The sequence below is a fragment of the Protopterus annectens genome, chromosome 4.part0 (genome assembly GCF_019279795.1).
Source record: "Protopterus annectens isolate FY-2018-M chromosome 4.part0, PAN1.0, whole genome shotgun sequence".
Classification (NCBI taxonomy): domain Eukaryota; kingdom Metazoa; phylum Chordata; order Ceratodontiformes; family Protopteridae; genus Protopterus; species Protopterus annectens.
In genome coordinates this window covers 968,348,412-968,361,671 of record NC_056733.1, presented here as the reverse complement: position 1 = coordinate 968,361,671, position 13,260 = coordinate 968,348,412, and positions in this window count along the sequence as shown.

Sequence of the window (13,260 nt, the reverse complement as noted above, 5' to 3'; positions counted from 1 at the left end):
CAATGTTACAACTGCTTCATGTACACAGACAACCCTCTCCTCCTCCCAACAAATTCCAACACATGTGAGAGATGCAACCATATAGCCAAACTGGAGGCTAAGCTCTTTCAACTCAGTACTGGTGTAACCATCAGGAGGAGAAGGAAACCACACTCACTACATTTCCAGTATCACATAGACCTACCACGACAGCAAACCAAACACATAAACACACAAAAACATACTCGGCAGCTCTAAATAAAAATCTGCCTAAGCAGCAGAGACTTCCAAAGCAGACACCCAAGCAACCGCTAGCCCAAAACAGAACACGTGCAACATATAGCTCACAAAGCCAGTGTGCCGAACAGTCACAGCCCTTAAGTCTAAACAACACACCTGATACACTTGTAATAGGTGACTCTATCATCAGGCACACTGACGTCCCACTCACCAGGCTGAACAAGGAGAAGGTCACGGTGAGCTGCCTGTCGGGCGCTCAGATCCGTCACATAACACAAGCACTCAGGTCACTCCAAGGCAAGTACAAATATGACTCAGTCATTGTCCATGCTGGTGTGAATGACCTGAGACGTACCTCCCTGGACTACATGAAAAGAGACATAGAGGAGCTCTCTGAGCATCTAGCCCAGGCCAGTATGACCCTGACCTTTAGTAGCATCTTACCCTCACCGAGAATGATGCCACAATATGAAGACAAGATGATCAATTTCAACAATTGGCTTAAGTATTGGTGTCATTCAAAGGGGATCCAATGCCTGTCAGCCTGGGATGACATGCTCGACAAGCCACGATGCTTCGCTAGGGATGGCTTGTACCTGTCACCCCTGGGCTTTTGGATATTGGCAAAGGCTCTTGCTACCCCATAGTGCCTTTTTTAGGCAAGGTTCAAAAGACAAACCCACCTCCATAGGTATCACAAGGGATAAGAAACTAAGAGTAATGCTACTCAACGCCAGAAGTCTAAACCTCAAGATGCACGCAGTCGAAACTCTCCTTAGCATGGAGAACATTGATATCTGTGCAGTAACAGAAACCTGGTTCAAGGCTCCCGAGAGCACCCCAGCACTACCAGGTTATACCTCATACCATGCTTTTCAGCCCCAAAACTTGGACTGAACCACAAATGGAGGGGGAGTATCAATATAATCAAAGATACCCACACCTCCAGGTTGGTGACACAGCATGAAGCATCAGAGACTATCCATGTGCAACGAACAGTGGGTAAAACTGCCTTCCAGTTTATAGCCTGCTACAGACCACCCTCCCAAACCCAGGAACCCCACTCGGCCTTCCTGAGAACACTGGAAAATATGAAGGTCTCTCCAAACACCATTATATTGGGTGACTTCAACTACCCAAACATAGACTGGGAACATTACTCTAGCTCCAACACCCTAGCCCAAGGGTTCCTAGAATTTATAAACTCAAATGCTATGGAACAACTTGTTATCACTCCCACAAGAAGGGAAAACATACTGGACCTGATCATCACCAACATGGGGACTCTATGCTCCGGACCAGAAGTGTATCCCTCACTGGTAAGATCAGACCATAAACTAATCTCACTGGATATTCACATCCTGACCCCACCCCCTGCCCAGAAAACTATATTGAAAAACTTCTCTAAAGCAAATTTCACACTGCTCAAAACTGAGGTGGAATCCTTCAAAGCCCCCAGGCCTGTGGAAAATATGTCCCAGACCGCAGAATCCTTTATAAACGCATTCTATGAACACCTTCAGGAATGCATGGATCATGCAATCCCAAATAAAACCAAGACCCAATCCTCCAAAGGCAGACGTCCTGTCTGGTGGACCCCAGCCATAAACAAAGTATACAATAGAAGGAGGAAGCTACTACATGATAGAGCAAAATCCCAAAAAGGGAAGGCATCTCTGATCAGTATTAGCAAAAAACTATGGGCACTCATAAAATCGTCTAAGGTCAGCTTCTAGAGAAAAATTGCACAGAACACCAAGGATAATCACAAGGCTTTCTTTAGTTATGTTAGGAACCTGGGTAGGAATTCCCAGATATGCTCAGAATTAGTCCAAAATGACAAAAATGCACCGAACCCACAGACATTGCCAACATCCTAGCTGACAGGTTCAGCGCAAATTCCCCCCCCCCCCCACCAAAAGGGCAAATATCTATCCCAGCAGAGTGCTGCCCCCCTGACATTTCAGATGCTCAGGTAAGAGCCGCCCTCTCCAAAGCAAAATACACAGCATCAATGGGACCAGACGGTGTCCCGGGCTGCGTCCTACATGAACTCCAAGAAGAGCTAAACTCAAACATAAAACTACTGTTCAGTCTCAGCCTTACTACAGGATATGTACCCAAAGAGTGGTGTACAGCAACCATGGTCCCTCTCCACAAAGGTGGTGCCTCAACGGATCCTGGAAACTATCACCTCATAAGCCTGACTAGCTTGATCTGCAAAGCTATGGAAAGGATCATCATGGACCTCATAAATAAAGATATTGGGGACCTACAGACACTGGATCCTACCCAGTTAGGCTTTGTTAAGGGCAGATCCTGCCTCTTAAACCTGGTCGATTTCTTTGAATCAGTCACCAAGGCCATTGATGAGGGGAAGGTGGTCCACACAGCCTACCTGGACCTCACAAAAGCCTTCGATACAATACCCCACTCGGGTATTATAGATAAGCTCACCAGCTTAAATATAAACCCCTATGTCACTAGATGGGTTGTAAACTGGCTCAAGGACAGATCCCACATGGTTAGAATTGCTGGAGCCATGTCAGACTCCAAACCAGTTACAAGTGGCATCCCACAAGGCTCAGTCCTGGGATCTCTCTTGTTCGGTATATATTTCTCGGAGGTACAGGCCAACACGGAAGGACTGTGGCTGACCAAGTTCGCAGATGACTGCAAACTGGGTGCCATAATCAACTCTCCAGCCGACACAAGCATCCTCCAAAAGGGCCTCATAGAAACAGACAACTGGTGCCAGAGCCATGGCCTCAAGCTAAACGCCAAAATGTGTATAGTCATCCCCTCTGGCAAAAACAAAGTGCCCACAAATTACCACATAGGTGGTAATCCATTAAGTACAGAAGAAATAATTAGGGACCTGGGGACCCAAGTTGATAGCAGTCTCTCATTTGACAACCACGTGGCCAAAGTGGTTAGAAAAACATTTTATATAGCCCACCTATTCATGAAGGGATTCACATCTAGATCAGGGGAGGTCATCATGCCTCTTTACTCATCCCTCATCAAGCCCATAATTGAGTACAATGCCCCTTTTGGGATGTACCTTACCAGACACCTGCAGCAACTGGAAAGACCCCAAAAGTACCTCACCAAGAGGATCAAAGGGCTCAAACAGATGCCATATGCTGCCCAGTTAAAGAAACTCCAGCTCTACTCAGTGGCATACCGCCTGCTTAGAGGTGATCTGTGCCTGATGTATAAAGCCATGTCCAACCCGGAATTAATGGACATGCTGCACCTCAGAAAATCCAAATCCCATTGAGCTACACGCTCGAGAGACTTGAACCTCAGCCCTGAAATAAATAGGACATGCTGGAGGGACAGATCCATAACCCAGAGGCTCCCTTCACTCTGGAATAAAATCCCAGTCCAGGTTAGGCAGAGTCCCTCATTGACTCTCTTCAAGAGGAATCTTGATGAGTGGATGGGAGATCATAGGTTTACCCCGGGTATCACTTCTGTGTCACTGTTAGACAGAGGCGCAGTATACTAACCTCGAAAACGGGCATAGCAAAATTAATTTAAAATGGGTGGTGAAAGCCAAACACACTCTGGCTAGGCTTATAAACACCCTAGGGCAGTTAGCCTAGTATGAACCTATAAACCTATAAACCCCCAGCTGTTGGACATGCTACACTTAGAGAATTCCAAACCCTCACAGCTACATGCTCCAAGGATCCAAATCCTGTCATCACAATGAAGAATACATGCAGGAGGGATGTGTTCCTGACCCAGAGACTCCCCAGACTCTGGAATAGACTGCCCACACATGTCAAGCAGGGTGCTTCTTTGGCCCCCTTCAACAGGAACCTGGACAATTGGATGGGAGATAGGACATTTACCCCGGGGATCATGTCAGCTGCTCTGCTAGACAGGGGTGCAGGGAAGTATATATTGTGGGAAGTCATAGCCAGAGAAATGTCATGTGTAGACATGTATAGGGCCTTGGGCCGATAGCCTAATATCAATGTATGACCCTATGAACCTATGAAATACACATTCCATTGCCCAACCTTGGCAAGGTTGCTGATGTCATTCATTGTGAAATACACTTTTGGGGAAAGAGTAGCCCAGTAATCTCCATGGTGCGAACTATAACAGCATAATGCTGTAGTGTGATATACTAGTTTGGTAGGGGTTCTATTCCCAGACATGGCAAGTGTGGATGTTTGTGTGTGTGTTTGTTTGTCTGTGTATGAAGCAATGCTTTTGAGGACATGCACATTCACTACAACCTCCTTTGCCCTTTTTTGGCAAGCCTGCTGATGTCATTCACTTTGAAATACACCTTTGGGGAAGGCGTAACCCAGTAATCTCCATGGTGCATCCTATAACAGTGTAATGCTGTAGTGTGATGTACTAGTTTTGTAGGGGTTCTATTCCTAGACATGGCAAGTGTGGATGTTAGTGTGTGCGTGTTTGTTTGCCTCTGTAGGGAGCAATGCTTTTGAGGCCATCCACAGTCAATACAACCTCCATTGCCCTTCTTTGGCAAGCCTGCTGATGTCATTCACCTTGAAATACACCTTTGGGGAAAGAGTAACGCATTAATCTCCATGGTGCATGCTATAGCTGTGTAATGCTGTAGTGTGATGTACTAGTTATATAGGAGTTCCAGTCCCAGACATGGTAACTGTGAGACTCGGTGTGTGCGTGTCTCTGTGTTTGTCATTCGTTTCCTGTGTGAAGGTGGCTGTGAGTGTGTAACAACTGGACTCATTGTGCAGTGGGCTTGGAAATTTCTTATATGGTGGGCTTATTATACGTCACAATGTCCACCTTACAAGGATAACAGATGCCAAACAGTAGAGAGGCTGGGTTTGCCAATCCATACCCCTACATGTGACATCAAGGCCTGACAAACAAATTAGGCAACCCTTGTATCACCCAGAGAACACTCTCAACCCATGTCTCATACACAAACACACTCAGCTAGGCAACAGCTGCTTAGTTGGTAGTTCCCTGCATATTGCCCGCAGATAGTAACCATAGTGTGATGGCAGCGGACTACAGAGGGCATGACGCCATGTCCCATCACTACAATAGGCACATAACCACAGACAGTGCGCCTTCACTATGTTCCCTCCTGGACACCTGCAACAACTGTAGTGCCATCAAATGTGACCCACAAAGGACATACCATGCCTTAAACACATGCCCTGTATGGACAGATGCTACTGACACCAGGGAATACCTGTATCATGCTCTCAATGTAGGTGCAGGTTCAACCTTGTGATAATTGCCACTTCCCACCATGAGGCCAGGAATGGCACATCTGATGATAACAATCTGTATACACAACATGGCCCTGACACCCCAGGTAAAGTTCCACATGTCACAGAACATGTATGTGGGACGTGTGTACATCCCTGACACTGTCCATGTCATGGACTATAGAACACATACATGGCAAGCATTGCACAGCTTTGGCCACCCACAATAGTAATCCAGATGACTGGATGGTGAATACAATACCCACCTGTGTGGGCCAATCCAGACACTACACCCCTGAGCCACACTAAAGATCATTGTCATGTGGCCTGATGCCAAGGTATACCCTTCACCTAGCCTTGTACAGTCTTGTGGCATAGTCAACCACTACACACCTGTGAAGCAATGCACCTGTGCATGTCAGTACTGGCACTCTCTGTCTGTGTGTGTGGAGTATAATGATTTTGACCCCATTCACACTCACTACACCTCCCATTGGCCTACTGAAGCATGCTTTCTGATGTCAGACACCTTCACATACCCTTTGTCCATATATCATCTGGATAACCCCTCTGGTGCATGTAATACCTGCGTATTACTGTATTGTGTCACACTAGCTAGTTAGAAAGTCTATTCCTGACCCTGCCAACAGTGTTAATGTGTGAGAGTCCCTGAGAGAGTGTGGCTGTGTCGACATTGACACCTGTTCATGTAGACAGACACGTGTACTGCACTTACCTTATCACTCCTATATCGCTGTTGCAGATTTCACTCACCATCACATACACCTTTGGACAGCTCCCCAACATGTAAGCTATGTGGCACATGCAATAATTGCATAGACATGTGATAGCAATACATAGTTAGTCAGGGGTTTGAAACCTTGTACTGGTAAGTGTGGTACAGAAACATGCTTACCTTTTACTCTCCCACCCCCTCCCTGTCTTACTTTGTCTCTGTCTGTCTCTCTCACTCCCTCTCTGGTGGATGTGGAGAAGTACAATTGCTGTGCTTAGACAGCAGCTTGTGTTTTGTAAGTGATGCTCATGATCAGCTGATGGCCTGTGCATGAATTGCAGCCCTCCTCTAGCTGATTGCATGTGGAACAGCTGTGGTAACATTCCCATAGCCAATTGCATGGAAATACACTCCAATATCTAGGAACATCATGTGGGTGTTGGGCCTTTTCATTCACTGGGAGCAGGAGCTCATGTTGGTGTTTGTCCAACAGCATCACAGATGGTATTGGGATTTACCTCTAACAACATGCACTATGGAGACAGGCCAACAAACAGGAGGAGGATGTGCCAGACATGACTACAGAATGTAAGTGTTGCTCTTCTGCATTTGGAGTAATGTTGGTTTAACAGGATGTGTGTGGATATGGCTGGTCTACATGATTTAATAACTGTCATGACAGTGTTGTGTGTTTGAGAAAACTCCCATCTGTAGGGTTATCTGCAGACTGGGCAGTGTTTGAAATCTTATGTTTCTTGTGTTACTCACAGATCACCTATCGTAGAACTGCAGATGCATAGTCTGAGGATTGCAGTCAGTACATAGTGACAGGCATGAGAATTATCCCTCATAGGATATATGTCACAACAAACCCTGTTACACCAGTAAATGTATGGGTTTATCACAGCAACATGTCAATATTGGCCCTGTGTTTGTGCCTCCAGCCACAACTCCGTCAACCTTTGCACATATGTCATGCAGTAAAAGGTGCATATATTCTGTACACCATTATTTATTGACATCATACCTGATAACAAGCCAGTGAGATATCAGACTGCTAGAGATGTTATGTATAGTAGAGGTAATTTCTGAGGACATGACCTTGGCACTCTGTGGTTGTGTGTACAGTACTGGGGTCTGTGTACTTATGGTGATTGTCGACAGTATGTGTATTGCGAATATGTACCTTGGCCTATGCACAGACTGTGGTAGATGCCATTGTTCTTAGTCCTGTTCTATCTGATGTTACATGCTGCTCCAGTGTATGGTGCCCTATTGGCTCACATGTTTGTAGGGCCAAACACACACGCGTCCCATACCACAGACAGGCTTGGACCACACTGTGTCATGACCCAGTTTATGTAGGGTTAGTGTGTGAGTGGCACGTATGAGGATGGTGTTTATCAGACAGTCCATATAGTGTCATATTAAGCTTGTGTACCGTATGTGGCTGTGGCTATGTTCACATTGGTTGTGGGTATGCACTTTTTCACAGGTGCCTGTTACTCTGTGTTGTGACATTCCCCCATACAAAATGTAGTCCAGTGTTGTGGCAGTCTGCCTGTAGTCTGCACAGCACTTTGTTATGTGCCTAGCAGCTTAGTCTAATTTCCCAGTGTGCTGTTATGTCCAGATATTTGCAAGACATACTGCTGCCAGGCCACCATAACTGTTGTGTATTTCTGACAAAGCAGTGGTATTCTGTACAGATATATGTCACTAACTACTGTGTAGTATGTGGCCATATGACCTCTGTACCACCAGTTATTATGTGTCAGGACAGACAGGCGTGTGTGAATGCAAAAACTGTGTAGTCATATGTAGTCCAGTATTTACGTGATATACCCATGTACATGGCTGTTAACATCCACATTGTCAGGCTTGGTCCACATGTCTCACACAAAGGGGGTCTGTGTACACCTATGGACTGACCAGAGAGTGCCAGACTGTCCACATATATTGGTCATATCTCTGCTGTAGTTACAGGATCATTACTGTGCTATCAGTGGTACTGTACTATGATGTCCTTAGGATGTCTGTCAGTAACCGATGACGTACATGTCAAAAGCAGATGTGACCTCCCACACACAACATGTCTGTTAAGGCAACCCCTGTTACAGTAGCAACAGTCTACAAATATACCTGCAATACATACATGACATCCCCTTGCACTAAGAGGTTGAGACTATTGGTGCTGAGGTAGGACTCCACTCCATGTTCTGGACATATGGTAAACATATATACATACATATATATATATATATATATATATATGTGTATATATATATATATATATATATATATATATATATATATATATATACATATACAAACACACATATATATATATATATATATATATATATATATATTTACACAGCTATATATGTCTACACATATACAGATATATATACCCCACAGATTCTGCAAGCCTTGCACGGCATGCAGGATTAGTGCAGGAGTTCCAGCAGGCAATATGTCTGCAGTGCGATCCAGGAATAGCCTGTAGGGGCATGCACGAGTGCTCCTGCACTAATCCTGCACGGACTCAGCCCCTGTATGCAAATTACCCCATTTGCAGGAGAAATCCATGCAAATGAGGTTAAATTGCAATCCAGGAAGCAGGAAACTGGCCGTGCAGGACTAGTGTAATCTGCAGAAATGTACTTCGCCAGTAACAGAGTACATTTCTGCAAATTCCAAAACAGAGCCATGATAACTCCAAATAAAGGGTGCATATCATCTAGGAAGCATGCCAATGGCCATGTATAAGGCCACTGGCATTGAAAACAATTGACAAAATAAAAAAAATAAACGTTTATATTTTTAGCCTATCTCGGCTGTTTAAGCATAGGGCAGTGGCCCACAAACGGGATCGGGGGAAAATAAGAAAATAAACCTAAAATAAGCATTCTAACTAAAATCACTATTCTGCTATTATAGTCACTGGCAGGCAGAAGACATCATGGCCAGTGAGTAGTGGTTGCTAAGGGGGGAGGCTCAGTGTGAGACATGTAACTATGCATTAGCAGGCAATCCTATGCAAATGAGGGGAATGATAATGAATCCCAGTTTTCCCCAGCATGCTAATCAGGTCCCAACAGTGTAAGAGCAGGAATAGCTTGGTGCAAGCCTAGGAGTTAGCTGACATCATAAGGGTGTGCGTCAGGCATACTGTAAGTGGATTGGAGCCCTGTGACCTAGGTTTGCACCTAGCTTAGCATAGGCAAGGGGGTGTGTCTGAGTCTGCCTATCACTCTTTACATTGCCTAAGCTGCGGTGTGTGCTGCACACCAGGTTTTAAAGGAAAAGAAGTAAACCAGGAAATAGCTGCTCTGTGCACATCTGAGCACTGTGTTTGTGCAGCGCGGCTCTGAGCTTAATCAGGAAGGCAATGGGAAGAGAAAACAGCAGTATGAAGGTAATCTAGCTGTCAGGTGAAATGTGTCAGAATCAGCCAATTACACAGGCAGCAGACCAGCCCAGCCCAGTACACTACTATAAACTATGCAAACACCTTTCCCTCTGGTTGTTCCCATACTCTACACCACTGGTGTATACAAGCTGGGAACGTTTAACAAACAAAACTACAAAATGACAGGGGCTGCAGTAGTCATCATACAACATGTGCAAGAGGCTGGTGAGGATGTGAATGCTGTCGACCAACCCACAGTAAGGAGATGGAGAAGGGTGTGCAGACCCAGGGTAACCTACCAGGGGCTACAACCCACAGTGAGGAGATGGAGAAGGGTGTGCAGACCCAGGGTAACCTACCAGGGGCTACAACCCACAGTGAGGAGATGGAGAAGGGTGTGCAGACCCAGGGTGACCTACCAGGGGCTACAACCCACAGTGAGGAGATGGAGAAGGGTGTGCAGACCCAGGGTAACCTACCAGGGGCTGCATGAGCTGGAGATAGTGGAGCGCTATAGGCTGAACAGGGACCTCCTACAGAAAATTGTTGAGCTGTGCCAGCCATGCCTGACATACAGAACTGACAGAGGGGAACCCATCCCAGTGGATACCAAGGTATGTGTAGGCCTAGGAATACTAGCCACAGGTACTTCCCAAAGCTCAACTGGGATATCATGGGGAATCTCACAAGCATCAGCATCCAGAGTATTCCACCAGTTCTATGCCGGTGAGCAGGTATATTTTCCCAACACCCGTGAGGTGTTGGCCAGAAATATGTGTCTCTTTCACCAAATATCAGAATACCCTGAGGTAGTGGGTGCTATGGATTGCACACACATACACATCAAAGCACCACCTGGTGAGCAGGGTATGGTCTACATCAACTGCAAGGGCTTCCCCTCCATCAACTCCCAGGTCATGTGCAATTCCCAAGGCATTACAATGAATGTGTGTGCTGGCTGCCCTGGAAGCTATTACGATTCCCACATCTGGCATCTGACACAGCTGTACCAGAGATTTGCCAATGGGGCCATCCCTTATGGTCATCTAGTGGGGGATACTGGTTATGCACTGGAGCCGTGGCTGATGACACCCATCAGAAATGCACACATACCCGAACAAGAACGCCATAATGAGGCACACGCACAGACCAAACATATAATAGAGTGTGTGTTTGGGATGCTCAAGTTCCGGATCGTGTGCCTGGATGCATCCGGTGGAGCCTTGCAGTACTCACCAGCTACGTGTACTCAAATTGTTATGGTATGTGCCATGTTACACAATATGATCCTATGGAAACAGCTGCAGCAGGAACAGCATGGGGCAGGGCCACACAGTCCCCCACCAATGCCAAGGCCTGCACAGGCACAAAGTGAATTGGAGGAGGAACAACCTGAGCCTGCCCCAGTAGGCAGATGGAGGTGTGCCCAGTATGCTCTGGCCTTGACAAAGAGGCAATGCATAGCACATACTCTGACACAGTAGGGACCCAGGGAATGACATCTCTCTCTGACTCACACATACAGTAAAAGGGATGCCAAACATGATACTACCTGTGCTCAACCATGTATAGAGAGTGTACTTTGTGCATCCAACATAGGCAGCCCTCCAGCACCATCCTCAATACTGGCACACCCAGAAGGGAAATTAAATCAACCTACCAACTGCCAAATGGAACAGAATGTGTCATTACCTGTATCTATGGTATGGATGTGAGCATGCAAGGGAATAGGGTTGGTGAATGGTATGCCAGCAGATAGTAGACACCCATAGTGGCACCATGACATCTGTAAGAAATATTGGAGTCACTATAGTAGCCAGTACTACACAGGGTGACAAAACCCACTGCAGGAAATGTGCAGGTCATCATGTGTGTCCATATGACTCACACATGCCAGTCAGGGAGGTTCACATGCCCAACAACAGTCTCAGTCAGCAGGACAGGTGTAGGCAAACACAAACAGAGGCTGTGCTATAGCCTCTAAATGATGTCTATGTTAACCTCTCCCATTCCTACACAGACAGAATACAGCAAGCCAGGCATTGGGATGTTAGTTATGAAGGTTAGGAAGTCAGACACTAATATGTAGGTCAACCAAAGCTAAGACCTGTAGTACACTGATATGCCTCTAGTCAGCATGATAGGTTAGAATACAGAATGAAATGGAGTACCTGACATACTAGTACAGTCACAGCAAATGTGTACAAGTGCCAACTGTGCCTCCCCATCCTATGTATACATGTATAAACAGTCAGGTGTGCCCCGAATCATGTGTAGAAATGTAGTAACAGTCAGGTGTGCCCCCACACAATTCTGTGTAGAAATGTAGAAAAAGTCAGGTGTGCCCCCTCATCCTGTGTAGAAATGTAGTAACAGTCAGGTGTGCCCCCACCCACAAGCCTGTGTAGAAATGTAGTAACAGTCAGGTGTGTGTCCCCCCAATCCTGTGTAGAAATGTAGAAACAGTCAGGTGTGCCCCTCCAATCTTGTGATGAAATGTAGAAAGAGTCAGGTGTGCCCCCCAATCCTGTGTAGAAATGTAGAAACAGTCAGGTCTGTCCCCCTACAATCATATGTACAAATGTAGGAACAGTCAGGTGTTCCCCTTCCCTCAACCCAGCATAGAAATGTAGCAACAGTCAGGTGTGTGTCCCTCCCACAATCCTGTGTAGGAATGTAGAAACAGTCAGGTGTGCTCCCCCAACCCCACTTAGAAATGTAGTAACAGTCTGGTGTGCCCCCCAAACCTATTTAGAAATGTAGTAACAGTCTGGTGTGCCCCGCCCAATCCGACATACACACGTCATAACAGTCAGGTGTGCTCTCCCACAACCCTATGTAGAAATGCAGTAACATGTATGTGTAGGTACAATACCAGTGGAGCACAGATGCATAGAGGTAGCCAAGGTAGCAGGATAGGTTGTAACATCTGCACAATATGCATGTATGTGTGTGTTAGGTTGGTGTGTGTTTCATATTGTATGAGAGTGGTCTGTATGTATACATGTTGAGGTAAGACCTGGTGGCCATTGCCCACTACTGCTGATGACAGGGACAAGTCCTCACAACTACAGTGCCAAACACAATACCCACCAGTATAACCCAAGCTAGCAGTAAGCCATTGTAAATGTATGGTAGTAATATGTGTCACCATCTGAAAGACTGACATGGCATGGCTGTTGGGCTAGATATGCAAGCAGTACACAGGGGAAAGTACCCCAGACATGCAGTATATATTGTGTCACTGTGAAATGGACCCACCCTTGGAATAGTACATACAGGTATGCATCATATTATCTGGTACTGTAGTAGGGGATACCGGTGTTGTCTGCCCAAACACTCGCAGATCACAAAGGAGGTAGGACTGATATGTACTGGGAAACAGCTGATGTACCTGCACATGCAAGCATAACTGGAATGCCCAATGCATATCTGTGTATCAGATGCAAGTAGTATTTGTAGCACACATAAACCCAGCTCACACAAACACCACCCACAGTACCTCTCTGGTTGTACCCCTGGTGTGGGGAATGGGTACAATATGACCCCACCTGTATATGGCAATAGCGAAAGAATGCAGCATTCAGTGCAGGTGTCCCATGCAGGTGTGTCGCTAGCTGTAGGTAGCACCCTGCTAGCATCCACACCACCTGATC